At 36.6% G+C, this 23,448-nt stretch overlaps 1 long non-coding RNA gene across 1 annotated transcript in view; it reads left to right on the top strand.

The window, feature by feature from the left end:
• The window catches only part of LOC145721292 (uncharacterized), a 433,843-nt gene that overhangs the window by 109,151 nt on the left and 301,244 nt on the right, over nt 1–23,448 (top strand). The gene's annotated exons all lie outside the window — the stretch shown is intronic.

Consider the following 23,448-nt stretch of genomic DNA (forward strand, 5'->3'; position numbering starts at 1 on the left):
ATAAAGTACCTACTGAGGAGAAACTCCTGTCAGAAAGAGAAAATGTCAGGGAGATTCCTATTTTTCTGACATTAAAAAGAGAAAGCATATAAATAAAAGCCTGTGTGTTTTAAACGGGAAATTAATGAATATAATTTCCTATTATTTGGGAGCTGTTTAACATCATGTGATTGTTTAAAAAATGAATATGACACAGATTCAACTTTTTTTCCTCTCAGTTTTGTGGCCTTGGAAAACCACTTAACTTCTCTGGGCCTCTACTACCTCACATGGAAGATAGGAAAATAACAATCAGTTATTTTCCACCTTTCCAGATTGTTTTGAGAATTGAAACACATACCTAAAAGAGTTTGAAAAATTGTAAGTGTTATAAAAATGTAGCTAAAAACCTATGGCAGATACTGTCAGTAATCTATCCAATAGTAATTTTTCCCTCATGCCATTTGCGTATTAAATCCCATTTTATCCAATGGAGCCATGGGCTTTAGGGGTGCCTGGGTCTCTCCTCAGCCCAGGGAATGAATCTTAGCTGTCCTAAGGCAACTGGTTCTATCCTGCTTGCCTGTGATAGCTTTAAGAATAGGCAAGTAAAATCACAACTGGCGAGGAGAATGAGGAAAAGTCTGTCTGAGGGACGTTGGAGAAAGGGAGCAGGCAGAAGTCAGGGACATGTTTGTTTCCTACTGTGAGGACGTGCTGCCTGGAGCTGCGGCAGTCCTCCTGTAACCAAGAGGGCATATGCCCAAGGATAAAAATCAGATGCCAGAGCTCAATGAGCTGCTGAATTAACCAACTCCAGAGAATTCCCTGCCTCTGAACCTCCTGTTAAAAGAGTTGCAAAGGTCCTTATTGTTTAAGAAACTTCTACCTGTGTTTTAGGTTAATGGTAACTGGAAGCATTCTAGTTGATAAATAATTACTAGTTCAAAGCACTTCTTCAGCTTCAAAAGTCTATTTTTCTAAGCCAAAGTGAAAGTCTGAATTATTATCCAACAAATTCGGATTATGTAGAGTACCTCTAAACAATCCAGGCCTCAATGTCTTCTTGTAGCAATAGCAATTTAAGTGGAGGATCCTAAATTTGCTTTTTCGTTGACTTCTTAGGTAATTTGAGAATGTTATAAAAAATGTGGAAGTGAGAACAAAGTACAGGTTTTCCCTGCTATCAGAAAGGAGAATATTCCTATGAAAACTTTTGTAAGCTGAAATGGCGTAAGATGAAGAAGGAATCACCATTAATTTATGTGAAAATTTTTTTGAGCACTTTCTGATCCCAAAAATAAACTCTCTTAGGTTTTTCTAATACCGTAGGATGCGTTTTGCTAACATATGCACACAATAAATGCAGATAAAGCACAGAGGCTCACTGACACAGTTCAGAGCTATGGCGCCTAATGCTGAGTGTAGTTCCCATGGAAAGAGTTTGGTGGCGCCACTCGCACTGTTCCAGGTGCATCGCCTTTGTAACAGGCTCACTGTGAAATAAACGCTGAATGCTCATTTCGTTTTTTCCCCTTTTCTCCTCACAGTGGAAATCCTCTGCAGATTTCTATTAGCGAAAAGAGGTACTACCGTAGGTCATCTGTAAATGCCAAGTGGCATAATGCAAACTTTCGAAAAGCGGGGGTACCTATGTACTATATTTTCAGAGTTGTTACTATTATAATACCATCACACAGGGGGAAGGAAGAAAAATCCCATAGCCATTCAATGCACAAAACTGTTTTAGATAGTGATGAGCTGAGTGGGACCAGTTTAGCCTTTGTTCTAAAGGTTCAGAATTTCCAAATAGAAACAGTTTCATTTCATTGCATTCTACACTTTTGAGAAAAGTGTTCTAAACTTATGAGATGTAATCTGGCATGCATAATTTATCCTAAGTTTATATTTTGTTTTTGAAGAAGCATCTTTGTTTTGGCTATCGCTGTCAAATGCTTGGGATCTGAAATTAAAATCTTTTTCATGAAAGAAATTAACTAGACACTTACAAAGTAACAGGACTCTCATGGAAGTGGATCTGACCTAGATAACCAAAGCTGTCCTGCTGGAATTCTGATCAGAGTTTTCATATTAGTTTAATCAGACATAATACTTTCCAAAAAGCACGATATTTTATTTCATAATATAGTAATTTAAGTTTCATAATTTAAACTGGAAGTCTCAAATTATATGATTTGCCACTTTCCCAATATTGTACATTAATATTTAGAAGATGACGTATGATGATTCTGAAATCTGCAAGTTTTTCTGGATCAGGAAAGTCTGAGAGTCTATTAGGTGTAATGATTAAGAGTGTGGTCTTTGAAGTCATATAATTCTGAATCCAAATACTTACTCTCATTTACTGTGATGCCTTAGACGAATCATATCAGACCCCTTCCCCCCCACCCCGGGCTTAGTTTCTGCAAATATAAAATGGAAGCAGTGGAGGGTTGTATAAATGACATCTACCTCATCAGATTTGAAGAGCAAATGAAATTATTTATGTAAGGTACTTAAGCATGGTGGTTGGCCCATTAGAAGTGCCCCCAAAATATAAGTTATTATAGACAAAAAATACTCAACTCCCTTCTGTTTATGTAGAACATTAAACTTTCTAAACTATTTCTGTCATATCACCTCAATTTATTTGGAGACAAATGAGAAATAGGACAGATATTGATAAAACCATTTGGTAGAAGATGAAAAAGGACGTTGTCAGTAAGCCTGAGATCGTTCATTCTATGTTCATTCATTCAACATTCACTCAAAAAAAATTTATTGAGTGTCCTCTATGAGCCAAACACTGAGCAAGGCACTTCAAGATATAAATTATTGAAAGAATCAAAATAGGAATTGTCCATCTGTTATTTTTCACCCCAACTCCCCTTTTTGTTCAATTTAAAATTTCTTCCTGGATAATTTATCCTTCTGTCATTGTTTGCAAACTTGGTGGTGCAAAGGATATGGCATAACCTAAGACAATCAGTCTCAGTAGTCTGGGTTTTGGAAACTTGTGGGGAAGGACACGAGGATACAAACATTGCAGCTTGTTTATCCAGGACAACGCTGTCTATAAGTCCATGTAAAGATGCTCAGAGCTGCTCTAACTTATGCCCTGATTATCTGATGTTATAATGTAGTATATATATATACAGGGAAAGAAAGAAAGAGAAGGAGAGAGATACAGATATATATATATATATTCCCACCCCCTTACTTTAACCAATGAAGATTATATTGCTTTCAACAAAAGAAACTTAACTTAGAAACTTTGAAAGTGTGACATCACTCATTTCCATAGTCTTGGCATTTGTTTCTAGGAAAACATTGTTATAATATAATGCAGTATGAAATTGTCTTCATCGTTTCTGCCAGAGTTAGCTGGCTTTACAGATAAGCCTTGCCATTCATACTTATCAAATGCATCCCATCTAATTACTGTTTGTTGATATTTTCTGTGCATCAGAGATCTATGCTTTTACTTCATCACTGCTCCTTTGTTCCCATATATGTACATAGTCGAGTTTAATCCTGCATCGAATCAAATCCATAGTGTGCTAAAAGCCTTATAAGAGGACTGTCCTAGAACTTAGATTCTTGGTTTTCTCATTTCTTTCAGAACCTCCCCAATGTCGGCATTGGTTTTCCAGCTCATATCCTTCTCAGTCTTTAGTGCTTTGGCTTGTTAAATGCCAGGGATGGAGTGCTCATGTTTCTTTTTCACTCTATCTGTCCTGAAAAACCTCATATTGTAGTCTTTATGATTACTCTATCTTAGCTTTATTTTGTACCCAGGAAGAGAGAAAGTACTAATGTATTAATGTTCCCTTTACAGCTGAAGCAAAACAAGATAATGGTAATATTGTTTAAGGCTAATCTATTCCTCTGATTCCTCATTCCCCATTTCTGCTCCACTTCTCTTTTCCATTCTATAACAATCCAGGTTCTGCCTCGTGTCTTTCCCTTATGTATTTTTTTCTGTATAACAAACAACTTCAAAATTTCAGTGACTTAGCACCAACAAAAAAATTGTTTTTCACTCATGGATCTGCTGATGAGCTGGGTTTGGCCTCAGCCTGCATGTTGGGTCCAAATCTGCTCCAGGTATCTCCTTGCTTCTTGGAGCGGGTATGTTACTTTCATGGTAGGTGGCAGAGGTGCAAACTTCTGAGTGAAATCCTGAAAGCAACCTAAAATCTCTGCTTGTTTCATATCTTACAGTATGTTGACCAAAGTAATTCACATAGCCAACACAAGTGTCATTGGGTTGGGGAACATAATCTGTTTACTTGGTGGGAGATACAGTAAGGTCATGTACAATTTTACAGCAAGGTGGGAGGGAAGAATTGGAAACAATAATCCAGTCTACCACATCTCCCCATGTTCTCCTGGAGCACTGCCATTCTATTTATCTCATGTCTTCAGAATCTAAGGTGAGTTAAGAACCGAAGAAAAGCAGAATCCTAGTTAATACAGGCTGATTTAAACTTAGTCTTAGGCCTTGTGAATAAAATACCATGTTAGTCTGTTTTTCTTTTAAACCAAGAGTGGGGAGAAGGAAGAAAGAAAATGGGTGACAATATTTTATGGTGTTCTGGCAAAAGCATTTAGACCATATTTCATAGGAATTCTATTCGTCTTACAAACTGACTTGAGTCTATTTTAAAAATATAAACATAACTTTTATTGAATACTCACTATATGGCTAGTAGAGTGTATGTTCTTTATGAGCATTACTTTTTAAAATTCTTTTGAAACCCCTATGAGGTTTATAGATAAACTGAAATTTGGAAAGGGTGTTTTCACAAAGGTAAGATTAATCGAGTAATTCGGTAGCTATGGCAACAAGTAGTCCACAGAACTGGTTTTAAACCTGTCACCTAATCAACATCTGCGACAGCGACTGCGCTTTTATAAGCCAACCAATCAGGGCCAGCCCTTTGCTTCTGAAAGTCAGCCAATCAGGAATCACTCCAGTACACACGTTTCTGAGTTTTAACCAATCAACAATAGTCTTTCACGCCGAGTAAGCGGGCTTCTACAGATGGCTTCGTAACGTCTCCCTGAACTGCGTGCTTCCCCAGATTTTATGGAAGGCCAGCATAACCTGTGCCCGACCAGAATCACCCTTTCTCTCTGCGGTAAGCAACGCCTTCAGCCTTTGTCTTTTTATTTCAGATAACGTGTGTTGGTCTGATGGTGCTTTGGCAGTAATTTACCCACGTTTACACGGCTGGAAAATGGTAGAGTCAAACAATAAACAAATTCCATCTGATTTCAGAGCCTAAATTCTTACCCAGCACACTGATCTCCTCTCCTCCTTCCACAGTAGTTACTGTCCAGGTACTCTTCCCTGGAGAAGTTCAGCCTCTAGTGTAATTCAGCCTTTGGATTGTAATTTAATTCTGCATATTTTATCTACCCAACTAACTTGTAAGACCAGTTGAGTCTTAAACAATTTCACATTTCCAGTGGTGATTAATTTATCCATTATTCATTTATTAATTTAAAAAATATTCAGTGGAGTACTTAATATGTGCTAGGCACCACGATAGTGAAGAAATGAAGAATTTTCTGTTGGCAAGGGCTTAACTGCAATGTGAAATGTACCACCATTCATACAGGATGCAGCAGGACCTGAGAGTTTGAAAAGAGTGCCTATGTCTGTCTTTAGCATTGTGGGCATTCAATAATAAACTACCAACGGACTGTTATTTGTATATTAGTTCTTTGGAGCAATTTTTTTATAGCAGAGAAAAACAGGCCTCAAATTGCTAAAACCCTTCATAAGTCAAACGTTGAATCAGGAGTTGTACTAACCCAAAGATGAGTTATTTGGAAGGAGGTCACATCATAAATATGCAGTTTATCAGGTGGTAATATATTTAAGCCTGCCATTTTCTGGTTCTATTGCTCTAAAGGTTTTTATTATGCTTATCAAGTACAGTTATAGTTGTCTAACATAAAATATTACACATTTCAGATAACTGAGGCAGAAGATTGAGAAAATATGGAAAAGAAAACTTTCATGATATTTATAAAACAAGAACTGGCTTAATAAGGAGGCAGAAATTCACAGTCACAGGGATCTTTAGTTTCCAATTATACTGGGTCTTTTTTATTTTTGGTGCAAAGCTATTTTTCTGGGCACTTCCCGCTCCTTTTCCTTGGTTACTCTACCAGTTTTGAAACATAACGTAATCAAAAAATAAGTGTTGTAGTTTATACAGAAGATGTTAGTGCTCTAGACATAGATATGATGTTTTCATTTAGGCTTGATTAGTGAGTGGGCACTGCCTCAGATTTCAGGGCTTTTTTTTTTTTGCCTTTCCCAAAAATCTTTGACCTCTGTTGATAAGTTTCCTGGCAGAACCAAGAACTCAGGGCCACTGATTGATGGTCATGTCTGCCTCAGGGAGAACGGATTCTCTTCTGTCTGTTAGTGCTGCATTGGGTTGTTGTGAGGTGACACATGACATGTCCTGAATTACAGTGATCTGTGGCCATGGTTAGCCAAAAGACAGTAAGTATTTTTCAGAAAGTTTAAAACATCATTGGAAAAGGGAGGGTCCTGACTGCGATTACTGCAGACAATTTGCCGTTGATCCCTTTCTTCCTTATGGAAGCTCTGTGACTTCAGACGGCCTCCCCTCCCCGCAAACCAACACTTTTTTTTTTTTAAAAGATTTTATTTATTTATTTGAGAGAGAGAATGAGATAGAGAGACAGAGCATGAGAAGGGGGAGGGTCAGAGGGAGAAGCAGACTCCCCGCCGAGCAGGGAGCCCGATGCAGGACTCGATCCCGGAACTCCAGGATCATGACCTGAGCTGAAGGCAGTGGCTTAACCAACTGAGCCACCCAGGCGCCCTAACAAACCAACACTTTTGACTCCCTAAAGAAACATTCACTCTCGTGTTCTCAATCTATATTTCCTCCCTTTATCCAGACTGTTCCTATTCACAAGCCTAGCACCAGAAGCTAACTGATCACTGGAGTCAGATAAAATTATTCCTACGCTGTTAGAAAGAATATCCTAACTGTAATTTATGGATCATTTCGTAAGTGCTTTAAAACCTTCATGTTAGGGGTGGCTAGGAGGCGCAGTCAGCTAGGCTAAGCGGCTAAGCGTCTGACTCTTGGCTTCGGCTCAGGTCATGATCTCAGGGTCATGAGCTCCAGCTCCACATCTAGCGCCAAGCTCAGCACGGAGTCTGCTTAAGGCTCTCTCTCCCTCTTCCCCTGCCCCTCCCCACCCCCTCGTGCGCGTGCTCTCTCTCTATCAAATACATAAATAAATCTTTAAAAATAAATCATAAAATCCCTGTAAAGCAAGTACTATCATCATCCCCATTTTACAGATTACAATGCTAAGTTTTAGAGAAATAAGTCAATTGCTCAAGTGTTCCTGGCCATTAAGTGGCAGAGCCAGGCTTCCCGTACATGGTCTTCTCGATTCCAAAGTCCTTGTCTTTTCGCAGAGCTGCCTCACATGTATCAGCCAGGGATGAGGGGTTTAGAGGGACCTTTGTAATGTGATAAGAGATGGTGCCTGTGGAAATGCTGTTCACCTTAGAAGTTTAAGTATCAGCAGAAACCTGTGGAGAAAGATGTTTTTGATCAGGTGGTAGCTTTCCCAAAATTTGTCCAACACTGCCACATGGAAAGGCTTCTCATGCATTAGAGTCAGGCTAGCTGCGTTCAGCACACTAGTAAGTGTGACGGCACCAGTGGGAAGAGGAGCTCACTGATGTGTGCAGCCTTTCACCTTGTGATGACTGTTTATCTTCCTCTTCCTATCAATAAACAAGGGAAACATAGTATCACAATGCACAGAATGGTGGAACAATTGTGTCAGAAGTCATCTTAGAGGTGACTGAATCTAAATGCTTCATTGTGCAGAGGCAGAAACTGTCCCAGGAGTAAAGTGACTTACGTTCACCCAGCTACGAAGTAGGTGTCGTATGGAGTCAGAACTCAAGTCCTTCCTTCCTTCCTCTTCTCTCTCCCTTCCCCTTCTCCAACCACCGCCCCCCCATCTCTCTTTCTCTATCTCTTTCTCTTCTCTATCTCTCTTGTTCTCTGTCAGCATTTTTTTAATTTTTTAATTTTTAATTTTTTAAAGATTTTATTTATGCATTTGATAGAGAGAGAGCGAGAGAGGGAACACAAGCAGGGGGAGTGGGAGAGGGAGAAGCAGGCTTCCCGTTGAGCAGGGAGCCCGATGTGGGACTTGATCCCAGGACCCTGGGATCATGACCTGAGCCGAAGGCAGGTGCTTAACGACTGAGCCACCCAGGCGCCCCTGCCAGCATTTATTATATATCTGTTATGTGCCAGTCACTGGGGAGTTGGAATACAGCAGAGTAAACACAATCGAAAAACCTTGCCATCATGGAGTTTACATTAGTGGGGAGAGGCGTATTAACAAACAAATAAATCAATAAAATTTATACTATTCCAGATGGTGATAAAACCTATAGAAAAAAATACAGCAGGGAAGGATAATAAAGAGTGATAAGAAGAGAAGGGAGTGATGCCATTTCAACAAGGTCCTTCTTAGAAAGGGGGCCATGAGGAGAATTCCAGAGGGAGTGACAGCAAATGGGGAGTGCAGTTGAAGGTCCCCTGTTTGAAGGATAGCGAGGAGGCCAGTGCACTGAGAGCAGTGGACCGGTGAGTGAAGCCACAGGATGGGGATCAAGAGAAGTCAGATGACAGCCGCTGTCTGATCCACCAGTCAGCACCTTTCTATCAACCTCACTGCCTCTTTTCAAGAGGCTCCTATACTAGTGAATCTACTACTCTCTCTTTCCTGGCCATGGCTAATGTCAGAGACCTTCCAATTAGAGACATGCAACCTACTGGACCTGGAAGCAGTGTACCCAAACCCAAGTCCCGCCGTAATTAGCTACCTCATTCGCCTCGTTTAAGCTTCTTTCCCCTTCTCTATAAAATGGAGATAACTTGAGCTATTTCCCAGAGTTTTCATGAACACTGAAGGAGATAAGGTATGTGAAAGCAATTTGTAAGCTGGATATCTGAGTAATTGCAGTCAGTCAATAAAAATTCTTTTGTTAATGTCCAGGGTGAATGTAGGTTTCTCCCCTCTGGCGTCCAGGAACCTGCTGCTGCTTCATCTCTGCCTGGCAAGGTATTCAGAGAGAAGCATTATAACTGGAAGAAAATGAGAAAAAGAAAAGATGTTCATCTTTATCTCTATCTTTCTACCATGACCTTCAATTTCATTACTCACTTGACAGAAATAGAATGTGGGAGGTGGTAAATTTGGTCAATATGAGTGGACGTATGGATAATTTAGGCATGTACCACCGCTTTCTATTACAGTGTTGGAATGACCAGACAAGATCTTATACATGGACAAGTACAACCTGTGTTAACTTGGTGTTTACAATACATCAGTTTCCTTCACAAGTTATTTCATCACATCCATATATTTCCTGTAATATTATGCACTTAATATTTTTCTTTAAATGACTACACATATTTATTTTTAAAGGGAATTTTATATAAATAGGAAACCATTTGTCTTCTCATAAATGGAAGGTAGGAGTACAAGTACTTAAGATAAATCTATCGATCACAGACCACCTAACTCATTTCCTAAATCATGAATAATAAGCATACTGTGGTTTGGAAAACCTTGCATTATCTTATTAGATTATTATATCGGTATTTTCACTACTTTATTGGCCAAGCAAGAAAGGCTAGGAGAAATTAAGTTGGTGCTTAAGGTCACATGCTGCTTAGAGGCACAGCTGAGATGAGTACCTGGGTTCTAGTCTGTGTTTATTATGGCCCAGGAAGATGCAACTGCTAAATAAAGTACTAAAAAGGAAGGACCTAAGCAGGTACGTGTTGTTAAACTTGGTCAAGCCATGCAACTTTTCTGGATCTGTTTCTTCATCTCATTGATATTGATATTAGAATAAATTGTTGGTTCCAACTTAGAAATTTGTTTGATTAATTAAAATTGGAAAAAAGGATTACTTAAAATTTTATTCAGTAAAAATATTTTAGAATATGAGACCCAGAGGAAAACAATTTTTTTTGTAGACGAATTTCTTATTTTGAGACACTTTAGATTCACACATTATAAGAAATAATAAAGAAGATCTCTACATATTACCCAGTTTTCCACAATAGTAGTATCTTGTAGTAGTACAATACAGAACATTACAAGAACAGTTGTATCAGAACTTGAATATTGGTCTGTAGTTTTCTGTTTTTGTACTGGCTGAGCCTGGTTTGGTGTCAGGGCAATACTAGGTTTATAAAATGAATTTGGAGATATTTCCTCCTGTTTTATTTTCTGGAAGAGACTGTATAAACTCAGTGTTAATTCTTTAAACTTTCAGCAGAATTCTCCAGTGCAACCCTCTGTGCCTGGAGATTTGGGGGAGAGTTTTAAAACTATGAATTCAATTTCCTTAATAGTTTGAGGGCCTTTCTAATGATATATCTCATATTGGGTAAGTCGTGGTAGTTTGTTTTTTGAATAAGTGACTCATTTATTCAGAGTTATCAAATTTTTGAGTGTAGAGCTGTTTGTATTGTTCCATATTATCCTTTTGATTCTTCAAGACCTGTAGTGATATCCCCTATTTATTACTTGGTGATTGTAACTTGTGTCTTCTTTCTCTTTTTCTTTGTCAGACTTGCTAGAAGTTTGTCAACTTAATTGATCTTTTCCACAAACCAGCTCTTTGTTTCATTAACTTTCTCTATTGTTTTTCTGTTTTCAACTTCATGATTTCTGCCCTTATCTTTGTTACTTCCTTCCTTCTGCTCACTTTGAGTTTATTTCATCTTTGTTTTTTAAGTTCTTGAGGTAGAGGTTAGATTGTTTGAGACTCTTTTTTCTAATATATTTATTTAAATGGTATAAATTCCTCTCTCAGCACTGCTTTAGCTGTGTCTTACAAACTCTGATATGCTATATTTTTGTTTTCTTTCAGTTAAATGTATTCTTTGATTTTCTTTGAGGCTTCCTATTTGACCCATGGATTATCTAAAAGGGTGTTGTTTAGTTTACAATATTTGGTTATTCTCCTCTTATTTTCTGTTACTGATTTCTAACTCGATTCTCTTGTTATCAGAGAACACACTCTGTATGACTGCAATTTTTAAAATTTTGTTAAGATTTGTTTTATGGCCCAGATTATTGTCTATCTTGGTATATGTTCTGTGGCTATTTGAAAAGAATGTATATATTTCTGTTGTTGGGTGAGGTTTTCTATAAATGCTGTTTAGATCCATTGGTTTATGGTGTTGAGTTGTTGAAGATTCTTGCTGATTTTCTGTCTACCAATTGTTGAGGTAATTGAATTATACAACTATAATTGTGGATTTATCTATATCTCCTTTAAATTCTTTCAGTTTGTGCTTCATATATTTTGCAGCTTTGATGTTTGATGCGTAGAATACACATTTCAGATTCTTAGGTCTTCATAGATTGAGCCTTTTATTATATAATGTCCTTTGTCTCTGGTAATTTTCTTTGCTCCAAAGTCTACTTTATCTGATGTTACATAGCTGCTTTTCTTTTCCTTTGATTAATGTTCATGTGATATATTTTTTCCATCCTTTTATTTTCAACCTGATTATATTGTTACATTTGAAGAGAGGATCTTGGAGACAGGATATAGTTGAGTATTTTTAAAACCATCCTGTCAGTCTTTTTTAAGGTATTTAGATCATTTATGTGTAATGTAATAGTTGTGCCAGGGCTCAAGTCTACCATTTTAATTTTTGCTTTGTTTGTTCTCTCTGAAAAACCCTATCTATGATGGGTTACTTGAACATTGTTCAGAATTCTATAGATTCTGTAATCTACAGATTATATAGATAAATCTATATGTCTTTTAGCACATTTTCTTGTAAACTTTTTTTAATAGTTTCACTATGTATTACACTATATATACATAACTCACCACAGTCTACTGATGTCATCATTTTACAAATTTGAGTGAAGTACAGAAACCTTAACTCACTTTATGTCCTTTACTTTCTCCATTTATAATTATCTAACATATATCCTCTTTTTATATATTTAGAACCACATCAGAGAGTGTTATAACTTTTGCTCCAATTGTCAAATATAATTTAGAAAACTCAAGAGGAGAAAAAAAACTATATTTACCCATATTTTTGCTTACTGTGTTCTCTCTTCCCAATGTCCCAAAGTTCTTTTATCATTTCTTTCTTTCTTTTTTTTTTTTCTTACAGTTCTTTTTAGGCATTCTTTTAGGGTATATCTGCTAGTGACAAATTCTTTGTTTTCCTTCATCAGCGAATGTCTTGATTTGTCCTCCATTCCTGAAGGTTATTTTCCACAGGTATAGGTTTCTGGGTTGACACTTCTTTTCATTGTTTTTTTTTTAAGATTTTTATTTATTTGACAGAGAGAGAACCAGTCAGAGAGGGAACACAAGCAGGGGGAGTTGGAGAGGGGGAAGCAGGCTTTCCACAGAGCATGGAGCCTGATGCGGGGCTCAATCCCAGGACCCTGGGACCATGACCTGAGCCGAAGGCAGATGCTTAACGACTGAGCCACCCAGGCACCCCACTTCTTTTCATTCTTTACCCTGATTTTTAATGAGAAATTTCTTATCATTCCTATTATATCTCTCCTACAGGGAAGATGTCTTTTTTCTGGTTGCTTTCAAGAGTTTTTTCTTTGCGTCTTGTTCAGAAATTTAATTATGGTGCTTCTTGGCTTGAATTTCTTTAGATTTACAATATTTGGGGTACATTCAGCTTCTTGAATGTATAGGTTTATGTTCCTTTCCAAATTTGGCATGTTTACAGCCATTATCTCTTCAACCACTATTCAGCCCTGTCCTTTGTCTCCCCTCTTTTCAGGACTCTATAAAAAAAACGTGAATGTTAGATCTTTTGTTATAGTTCTACAGGTCTCTCGGCTCTATTGATTTTTTTTTTAGCCTATTTTTTTCTTGGTTCAGATTAGATAATTTCTATTGTTCTATCTTCTAGCTCATAGATTATTTCTTTTGTCATCTCCACTCTGTTGGTTAGTCCACTCACTACACTTTGTATTTCAGCTATTACAATTTTCTGTTCTAAATTTTGCATTTGATTTGTCTTTATATCTTTTATTTCTTTGCTGAGGTTTTCTACTTTTTTCTTCATTTGTTTTAAGTATGTTCATAATTGCTTACTAATGCATCTTTAACATGGCTGCTTTAAATTTTTGTCAGATAATGCTACTTTCTTTCATCTTGATGTCAGCATCTAATGATTTTTTTTTCATTCAGTTTGAAATCTTTCTGGTTTTTGGTGTGACAAGTAATTTTTTATTAAAGCCTGGATGTTTTTGTATTGTCCTATGAGACTATGGCTATTGTTAAAACATTCAGTTTTTGCTGGCTTTCTCTGGCATTGCTCCAACCGTGGAGGGGGAATGCCACCTCATTACCACCACGTAGAGGCTCACCGCTTACCCTCCAATTATACCAGAAGAGAAGGCTCCTTATTACTGCTGAGTGGGAATGGGAATTCTGGTTCACCACGTGTCTTTACTGACATTGCAGAGGAAGGGAGGAGGGAGTATGCTTGTTACTGGTCATCAGGGATGAAATTCCCTACTCCTTACTTGGTCTTCTTTGACACTACTCCCATAGGAGAGCTGGGACGTCTTGTTATAGCCTATCAAGGAGGAATCCTAGGCTCCCCACTCAGCCTTTTCTAGTGTGGGTGTGGATGGACCCATGGCTCTTCTGTGATTTGGCTGTAGTAGAGCAATCCTTGTCTAAAAGGGTTCTGTTCTGCTTGACTGTGCCTTTCCTGGTCCTTTTACTAGAAAGAGTAGACCAAAAAAAAGTTGGGGCTTTTTTTGTATTTGTCTGTCCACTGGCATTTCCAGGTTGCTGGCTTCTTCAACTCCAGGTTGCAATATATGAGATAGAAAGAAAACACAGGGATCTCACCATGATGTTATTATGTGGGTCTCAAAGTTCTTAGCTGGCCTGCCTCTTTTCTGTACTTTTCAGAGTCTTCTTATGGTCATTTTTCACATACTGTCCAATTCTACTTTGTGGGAGGAAGAGGAAAAATTTATCTACTCCATTTCCCTGGGAAGAAGAGATCTCTGGAAATATATTTAGAAAGGGTCTTTGATTATACAAACAAGTTTATGAAATACAAGGTTCTAAGCTTTATCCAGCCATCCTTTGGTCCTGGGAGTAACAGACTGACTGACCGACTAACAGATCCAGTGATCAACTGACTCATGGACTCATAACTGACTCATAACCAATCTTTACATTTATGAATACAAGAAATGGTATATGCATACTGAGGACACTCAATGATTGATACAGAGATACATAAAGGCTATCTTTGTCTTATTGAAATCTTGTTTTTGCATTATCTAACAAAAAAGATACAAAATTCTAGGGAATCCTACTATAAATTTGCCTCTATATTTACTTTCAAGTTCTCCTAGTCACTGTGGATTTAGGAGATTTAAGAAATGCAGTTTTGGGGAGCCTGGGTGGCTCAGCTGGTTAAGCGACTGCCTTCGGCTCAGGTCATGATCCCGGAGTCCTGGGATTGAGTCCCACATCGGGCTCCAGGCTCAGCGGGGAGCCTGCTTCTCCCTCTGACCCTATCCCCTCTCATGCTGTTTCTCTCTCTCTCTCAAATAAATAAATAAAATCTTTAAAAAAAAAAAAAGAAATGCAGTTTTGAGAAAATTGCCCTACTTATTTTCAGGCCCAACTTTTCTTTATGGGGGAAGAAAACCTAGTGGTTCTTCACTAATTTCACAATAAATTATCTGGATATTTAGTTTGACTTTGTTGTTTAGATATCTGAACAGTAGGAGAGTAAAAAGGAGAGCCCAGTGATTCGGACCCTGATGTACTTCTGTTGTGTAAACTTCAAGCTTATCGAGTTGTAGGTTTGTTTGCTGAGTTCCTGAGGCTATCCGCAGAATCACTTCATGAAGGAACTGCCTCATCTCTATGGCACAGCCAAGTACCACAAGTCTAGCTGGAAGTCATGTTCTATACTCAGTACCGCAGAAACAGTAATCTGGCAATTGTGCAGCTAAGTAACTGATCTATAATAACAATCAGTGTCTGTTAATGACTCAAAATGCAATTGGCAGAGACAACATTTGATAATTTGAATGAATGGAAGAAAGACGTTTTCTTCCTCAGCAGGCCACAGAAAATCAGGCTGATTATCAGGCTGGCAGGTACAATCATTCCACCAGCCATAATGGTCATTGAAATTGTTGATGGGGCTCTCAATGAGTTTTCAAAGGCATCCTGGGAATAACAATGGATAACATGTTTTAACTGAAGAAGCCAAGACCAAAGAATTACAATGTCTTACAAAACTTATTAGTATAAATAAATTATTCCTGGTAACTCCAATAAGTGGCAAATCACTCTTGGCAGCAAGTGATCAATAATGTGTCATTGCCAGAAACAATTATCCATAGTTCATACCCAGGCTAGCAAATAATCTCCAGCATTTTGACAAGTGAGGGCCACAACCATGCTTCACTCACAATGACAGTTGAATCATAAAATAGTATAGCAGACATGGAATAATAATAATAATAATAATAATAATAATAATAATAATTTATTGTTATTTTCTCTTTTCCTACAAACCAGCAGCCATCACATAATTTTGTTTGGAAAATGTCCTTTACTTCTCTGACAAGTTTCTCTGGACAGATTATAGAAGCATGAGTATTATGTGGGAATGCACAAAAGCTTACTTGAACCATTATTTTCCCAGGTAATATTAGTGGTAGAGCATGGCTCTCCTTGTCACCTTATAGTCCAGGTTGAGAACAGATAGGTTCATTGTTTTTTCTCCATGACACATCACTTACATACTACATACTCGTCTACTGAGCCCTTTATCTTTCTATTCCTCTATCTATATATTTAGTAATTTATACATCTATTCATTGACCCACCCTTGTATCCATCCACCCATCTTTCACAATACTTTTCTCTCTAACCAGAAAAAAATAAAATAGGAAGACAGGAGGAGGAAAGTAAAGGGAAGAAAAAAATATATTTTTAAAAGGCATATAGAGCAGAAAGAAAAGGAAGGACAGCATGATGAACTGGGAGAAACACTGTACCCAGATTCACAATGTACTTTTTTTTCAGCTCCATTAATTTCTGGCTATATGACTAGGGACAGACTTCTTGAATCTTGCCTCCTATATTTTCAAGGGGTGATATCATGTCTCTACTTACCTCAAAAGATCAATGCAAAAAGTGTCATCAATTAACAAACATGAAGGCAGTCTGTAATTGCACAGTACAAAACAAATTTAAGATAGTTTTTATAATGAACTTGCATATAATATAAATAGCTTAATATGACTCAGTTACTGGAGGTTTTCATTTTGTAAGTGTGCATTCTCCTCTAAGAATTTCTTCTAGTATTTGTGTGGTTTCATTTAAAAAAAATTTAAATCTCTATTTTATCTGTAATTTATCCTTTGGAAAGTATGAAAAATGAACCAAATCATTTTCCCCACATAGTAAATGTTGTAATACCATTTGTTAAAAAGTTTACCTTCCCCACTGATTTGAAATGCTGCCTTTAGCATATACTAAATTTTCATATGAAATTGGATCTTTTTTTTTTAAATTGTTCTGGCCCTATCTATTCCTATGTGAATACCATGCTGTTTAATGATATATTCTTCATAATATGGTTTATATGGTTCTGTGCGATATTTTTTTTTTATCCATTTGATCACAGTGTTTTCTCTTGTCCATGTTTAAGTGAAATGGGTTTTTTTTTTTTTTTTTAATACTCTCAAAAGAGGAGTGTTGGCCAGCAGTTTTACTAGCTTCACAGTTGTAAAACTCCCTCTTATTATTGCAGAGTGGTCAAATATATGATTTACACTTCTATGACCCATCTTCTCTGTTCCTCTCCCCTACTTTCTTTCATTTGGTCCTGATGTCTTTATCTTGCTCAGTTTACATTCTATTCCCAGAAGATTCTCGGGGATGCTGGCCTTTGTCCTACAAGGGAACTTTAGTTGTTTTACTTCAATTTTTATAGGGTACAAACTGACCCACACCATCTGGCCTTTTGCTGTCCCTTTGCACTCACCCACAAATCAGAGTCCATGAAACCAGTTCCCAGTTTTGGTGTTTTTCTAAGAATGGCCCACTGAGATTTCCAGAATGGGTCCCTCAATTTGGGATCCTTGGACAATTCAATTTCTGAGTCGTCCAGCTTTCTCAGCTGTCAGAAATCCCCTGCCTACTCTGCTTCCTCCCTCACAGTTGTCAGCACAATGTAAGGCTTGTTATGGTCAGCGTGGCCCCAGATCCTCAATTTTGGGGCTCACGGAGATAACTTGTTTAGTTTTGTTGTAGATTTGGCTGCTTTATTTTGTTTTTCTAGTTGCTTTGTCTGTTTTATAGCACAGTTTGGGAAATCAAGAACTATGCTGTACTCCTACAATCTTCCTTTTAACTTTACCCCTCAATTTCCTTATAATAGTTTTAAAGGTTTGCCTTTCTGTATATATTGACTCCATGTTTTATTTTCATGCAGGATATGAAGTAAGCATTTAATTTTATTTTTTCCCCATTTCTATAATTTTCCCCCACATATATGTTCCTTTTCTTCCTCTGAATTTTAATACTGTATCTCTCACAGGTTTTCATAAACCCTTGGCTCTGTTCTGAGACCTGTATTCTATATTTCTATCCTTACACCAAAATTGCTCTGTTCTAATTACCATAGGAATTCTCTTGATCTTCGCTGTTACAACTCATCCCTACACCTTTTCCCTTCTCTTTGTTCTTGTTGTTGTTTTTTTTTCTCTGTTCTTTACCTCTCATGATATGAATTTTATTATCAGCTTGGTAATTTTGCTAAAAATTGTTGGAATTTTAGAAATACCTGACTTTTTGAAAACATTAATTCTTCTCATCTAAACATATGGTATATCACCATTTATTTATAGATTTTATATACATTAAGCTAGAATCCAATAACTTTCTGAACTCTTTTGCTAGTTTTCCTGGATTCTCTGTAGAGTCTCTTGAATACTCTTTGTAGATAATGTCATCTGCAAAAAATAACTGCTTTCTTTGCTTTCCAAAGCTTATATTCTTTTTCCTTAGCTCATTATTCTGGCTAGGGCTTCCAATTCAGTGTTTGTAGTGGTGGTGTAAATAACATTCCTATCTTGCTACTGTTACTAAGGAGTATACTTCCAATCTTTTACCATAAAACATGATGCTTGTTCTGTATTTTTTGGGAGATATTTTTATCAGGTTAAAAAAAAAAAAAAGACACTTCTATTCCTAGCTTCCTAATAGTTTTTATCATGAGTAAGTATTGAATTTTACTGAAGGTCTTTCTTCATCATTTTAATATTTTGTGTCACATGTTTCATTTTAATCTATTAATGTGATGAGTGTATTAAGAGTTTTTTGCCCTGTATTAGTCATTCTTGCATTACTGGGTTAAATCCATCTTGTTGATGATGTATATTACTATTTATAGTCCACATAACATGAATTTAGAAATAATGATTTTGGCAACTGGCTCTTCCCCTTCATAAAGCTTCTCAAACAGGGGTGGAAAAAAGTACTATCTTCTTGGAAAAATGGATGGTAAAGAAGGGAAGGTGAGGAAAGTGGAACAGCACACAGAACTCTTTGGGAAACAGGGAGGTAGAAGGTAGATCCCTATATCCCAGGATTCTCCAAGCCTAATGTTACCAGGTCACTGTCGCTGTCCTAGAAGTCACAACTGACCACCACATGGTACCAAACCATATACAGGACTGGGACAGACCCATACCACGTAGCTGGACCCATAGAACTTCCAGCTGGCTAGCTCTGTAGGTGCAAACCAGTCATTTCATCAGTTTTATAATAAAGAAATTCATTGATTTTTGAGATTCTTTTTTTTTTTTTTGTACTTCGACTACTGCGTATATGATTTGGTAGGAGAAGTGCTCTCTGCTAGTGGCCTGAAATTTAGATTGACCGTATCTCATAACTTGGAGTCTTGAAGAAATGGAAATGTTAATTTAATGTTAGTATATCCCCAAGCTGAAGCAAGAAAATTTAAGCTACAGCCTTAAAGGAGAGAATAGTAAGGTGCTAGATCTTTCTCAAAAAACTTATTTAATATAGGAGTGGGTCTCAGGGAAATACTGGATTGGGATAGTGTCTTTCTTTGTGAGGCGATTGTTTCAAGTATATTCAAAAGAGCTGCCACTAAGAGAGACAAGTGGATAAAAAGGCTGTATTTGCCTGGGTTCTATCTCAAGAGAAACAGAACCTAGATAGATAGATAGATAGATAGATAGATAGATAGATAGATAGATAGATAGATATAAATATAGATATATAGTTAGATATAGATATATAGATAAATATAGATATATAGATAATAGATATATAGGTTCCTGAGAACCATGGGAGCTGATGGTGTAAATCCCAGTCCAAGGTGGAAGAATGATGTCTCAGCTCCAGCAGGCTGACAGGAAGAAAAAAGGATGAATTCCTCTTTCCTCCACCTTCTGTAGTATTCAAGCCCTCAACGGGTTGGCAAGGGCAATCTATTTTACTTAGTCCAGCAATTCAAATGCTGATCTCATCCAGAAACATTCTTACAGACACACCCAGAAATAATGTTTAATCTGGATACCCTGTGGTGCAAACTGTCACAAAATTAACCATCACAGAGGTCCACAGGTAAGTGGGTAGAATTTTCAGTCTAAACAAGCTATTCTTATTACGGAATATTGTTCAAAACTTTAAATTAGCATTTAATAATCATAACCTACTTTTCTAATATTATCTCTTCATCCAACCTTTTTTCTGTGCATTTTTTTTTTTTTTTGCTCAGAAAAACCCCCACTGAAGTTGTCTCTGTTCTGTGAACAAATTCTTTTCCACCTTTCACACTGTTTTTATCTACATGAAGCATTCATGCCTTTTTAATTAGATTGCTATTTCTAGTTTGAAGAAACTGGCTTGTTTTGTTTGTTTTTTAGAGAGGGAGGTGGGGGAGGGGCAGAGGGAGGGGTAGAGAAAGAGAATCTTAAGCAGGCTCTACACCAGAGCACGGATCCCAAGGTGGGGCTCTATCTCAGGACTCTGAGATCATGACCTGAGCTGAAATCCAGTTGGATGCTTAACTGACCTAGCCACCCAGGTGCCCCCAACTTGCTTTGAAGCTTAACTAACTGAACCACCCTGGTGCCATGAAGAAACTGTTTTTAAATCTTGTTCTTTTTCCTTGCCAAGAAGTGATACAAAGATTGTTGTATCTTGGTGCCTGATTAGTATATTAGTATTATTTTAGCTTCTCCTATCGTTTCCAAACACCAGACTCATTTTCTTTTTACTCTAATAGGTATTTCTCCCCCTAGAGCAGTTAAATAATTTTTAAAATTGTAGAAATGCATATTTTTGTATAAAATAATTTCATCTGCAGAGTTTATGAAGTAAAGATAATGGCTTCTTCTATTTCAATGATAACCAGGAGGTATGGATGAGAGGAGTAAAACCCCCTCAGTGAAAATGAAAATGAATCTTCAGTGACATCAATGGAATCAAATCCTCTAGTAACATTACCTTAAGCAGGATTAATTAAAAATGTAGTACCAGTTCATTAAGAAGTATATTCACACATGTATGTTTTCCCTGTGAAGACTAAATATTGTTTTTTTTAAATTTTTTAATATATATTTTTAAGGATTTTATTTATTTGTCAGAGAGAGAGAGACAGAGAGAGAGAGAGCACAAGGAAGGCGAGTGGCAGGCAGAGGGAGAAGCAGGATCCCTGCTGAGCAAGGAGCCCGCTGAGCCCACTGAGCCCACCCAGGCGTCCCTAAATATTGTTTTAAATGAAACAAAGTTAACTGAATATGTATTATTACTAAATTGTTTCAACTGAACATGAGGTCTAATATTCCCATTGGATTGTATTTTTCCAGGTTTGGTTATATTATATGTCTCTTCCTAATCTGGTTAAGGATATTTGATTGCAGGGAACAGAAAATCACTCAAGAAAAATTAAACAAAAATGGAGAGGCACCAAATGCAAGTAAGATTTGTGTTTTATACTTTTTTCATTCAGTCTGATTAGATGTCATTAATTTTCTCCATCTTTCCTAGGAACCAGTGTTTGGTTACATTGACCTTCTCTATTGTTTTTATTTTAAATTTTATTTACTTTTACCCTATTATTTATTTCCTTCTGCTTGAGTTAGGTTAATTTTCACTCTTCTTTTTCTGGTTTCTTAGATGAAAGCATACACCATTGAGGTGAAACTCTTCTTATTTTTGATACAAGAATCTGACACTATATGGGGGCGCCTGGGTGGCTCAGATGGTTAAGCGTCTGCCTTCAGCTCAAGTCATGATCCCAGGGTCCTGGGATCGAGCCCCACATCGGGCTCCTGGCTCAGCTGGGAGTCTGCTTCTCCTTCTCCCTCTGCCTCTCCCACTGCTCATGCTCTCTCTCTCTCTGTATCTCTGTGTCTCAAATGAATAAATAAAATCTTTAAAAAAAAAAAAGAATCTGACACTATAAACTTCCCCCAAGCACCGCTTTGTCACATCTTGCAAATGTCATTGGTATTTTTATTATCATACATTTTTAAATATTCTTTAGTCTTCTTTGTGACTTCTCCCTTGACATGTGGCTTATTTAGGTGAATGTTGTTTGATTTCCAAGTATTTGGGAATTTTCCAGATATCTTTATGTCACTGATATCTGGTTTAATTCTATTATGAACAGGAAACATATTTTGTATGACTTAAATTCTTCCAAATTTGTTGACGTTTGATTTATTTCCCCAGATGTGGTCTAACATGGTGAATGTTCTGTGTATTTGAGAAGAATGTGTATTCTGTTGCTTTTTGATTGTGTGTTCTGTAAATGGCAATTAGGTCAAATAGATCTTTAGTGTGATGCAGATGTTCCATATCCTTTCTGATTTTCCATCTTCCTGTTTTATCAGTTATTTAGAGAAGAGTACTGAAGTCTCCAACAATAAATGTAGATTTGTCTATGTCTCCTTTCATTCTTTGCTTCACATATTTTGACGCTCTATTGTTAGGTACATAAATATAGGATTATTATATCTTTTTTGGTGAATTGAGTCCTTTATCATTACATAATACTTCTCTTTATCCCTAGTAATGGTCTCTGTTCTGAACTGTCATTGTCTGATATTAATATAGTTACTCTAGCTTTCTCTTGATTAGTGTGTGCATATTATATCTTTTAATATACCTTTACTTGTAATCTCTCTAAGTATTTATATTTAACAATGGGTTCCTTATAGATAGCATGTTTTGTTTTTTAATACAATCAGACAATGTCTGATTTGAATTTTTGTGTTTAGGTCATATATATGTGTATGTATATATATATACACATATACACTATTACTTATATACTCTAAGTATTGTTATGTGTCATTAATATTTACCATATTGATAATTTTTCCATCTATTTTTGTTCATTTTTCTTCTGTTTTGGCTTATATTTGAATTGAGTACTTTTTTTAAGATTATATTTTCTCTATTGACTGATTTTTTCTACCTCTCATATTAATTTATTTTAATAATTACCTTTGGGTTTACAGTATGCATCTTAAGTTAATTGCAGTCTACCTTCAAGTGATAGTATTCCATTTTACATGTAGTAGAAGAATATGAGACAGTATACTCACAATATCTCCTGTCCCCCTTTTGTGCTGTTGTTGTCTCATACATCTTAATTTTACATGTGTTCTAAACTCACAATACATCGCTTGTTTATACTTTAGACAGCCAATGATATTTTAGAGATTAAAATAAAAAGAAATGTCTTTTATATTTATTGTGTTAACCATTTTCAGGGATTCTCATTTCTTTGTGTAGATCCAAGCTTCTGTCTGTTGTCATAGTCCTTTTTCCTGAAGAATTTTCTTTAACATTTCTTGCAGTTCAGATATGCTTTTAATGAATTCCTAGTTTCTGTTTGTTGGAGAGTCTTTGTTTCTCCATCATTTTTGAATATTTTCATGAAATAGAAGGTTGACAGTTTTCTTTTAGCCCTTTAAAAATGTCACTCTATTTTCTTTTGACATACAGAGTTTCTGGCAAGATGTCTTGGTGTATTTTTGTGTCTTTGTTTTTTCTATATTATGTGGCCTTTTCTCTGGATGATTTCAAGATTTTCTTTTTATCTTTTGTGTGCAGCATTTTCAGTATTGTGTCTGGATGTGTTAATTTAATATAGCTATTAATTTTTAAATTAACAAATTTATTAATTTAAAAAAGCTTCTGTGTTTTTACGAGCCTCCAAGACCTGTGTTTTCATATTTTTAATATTTTTGGAGAATTTTCAGTCATTGCTATGTCTTCAAAAATTTCTTCAACTCTTTTTCTCTGTCTTCTTCTGGGAT

Source organism: Leptonychotes weddellii, chromosome 4 (genome assembly GCF_054177405.1).
Source record: "Leptonychotes weddellii isolate Sample4059 chromosome 4, ASM5417740v2, whole genome shotgun sequence".
Taxonomy (NCBI): Eukaryota; Metazoa; Chordata; class Mammalia; order Carnivora; family Phocidae; genus Leptonychotes; species Leptonychotes weddellii.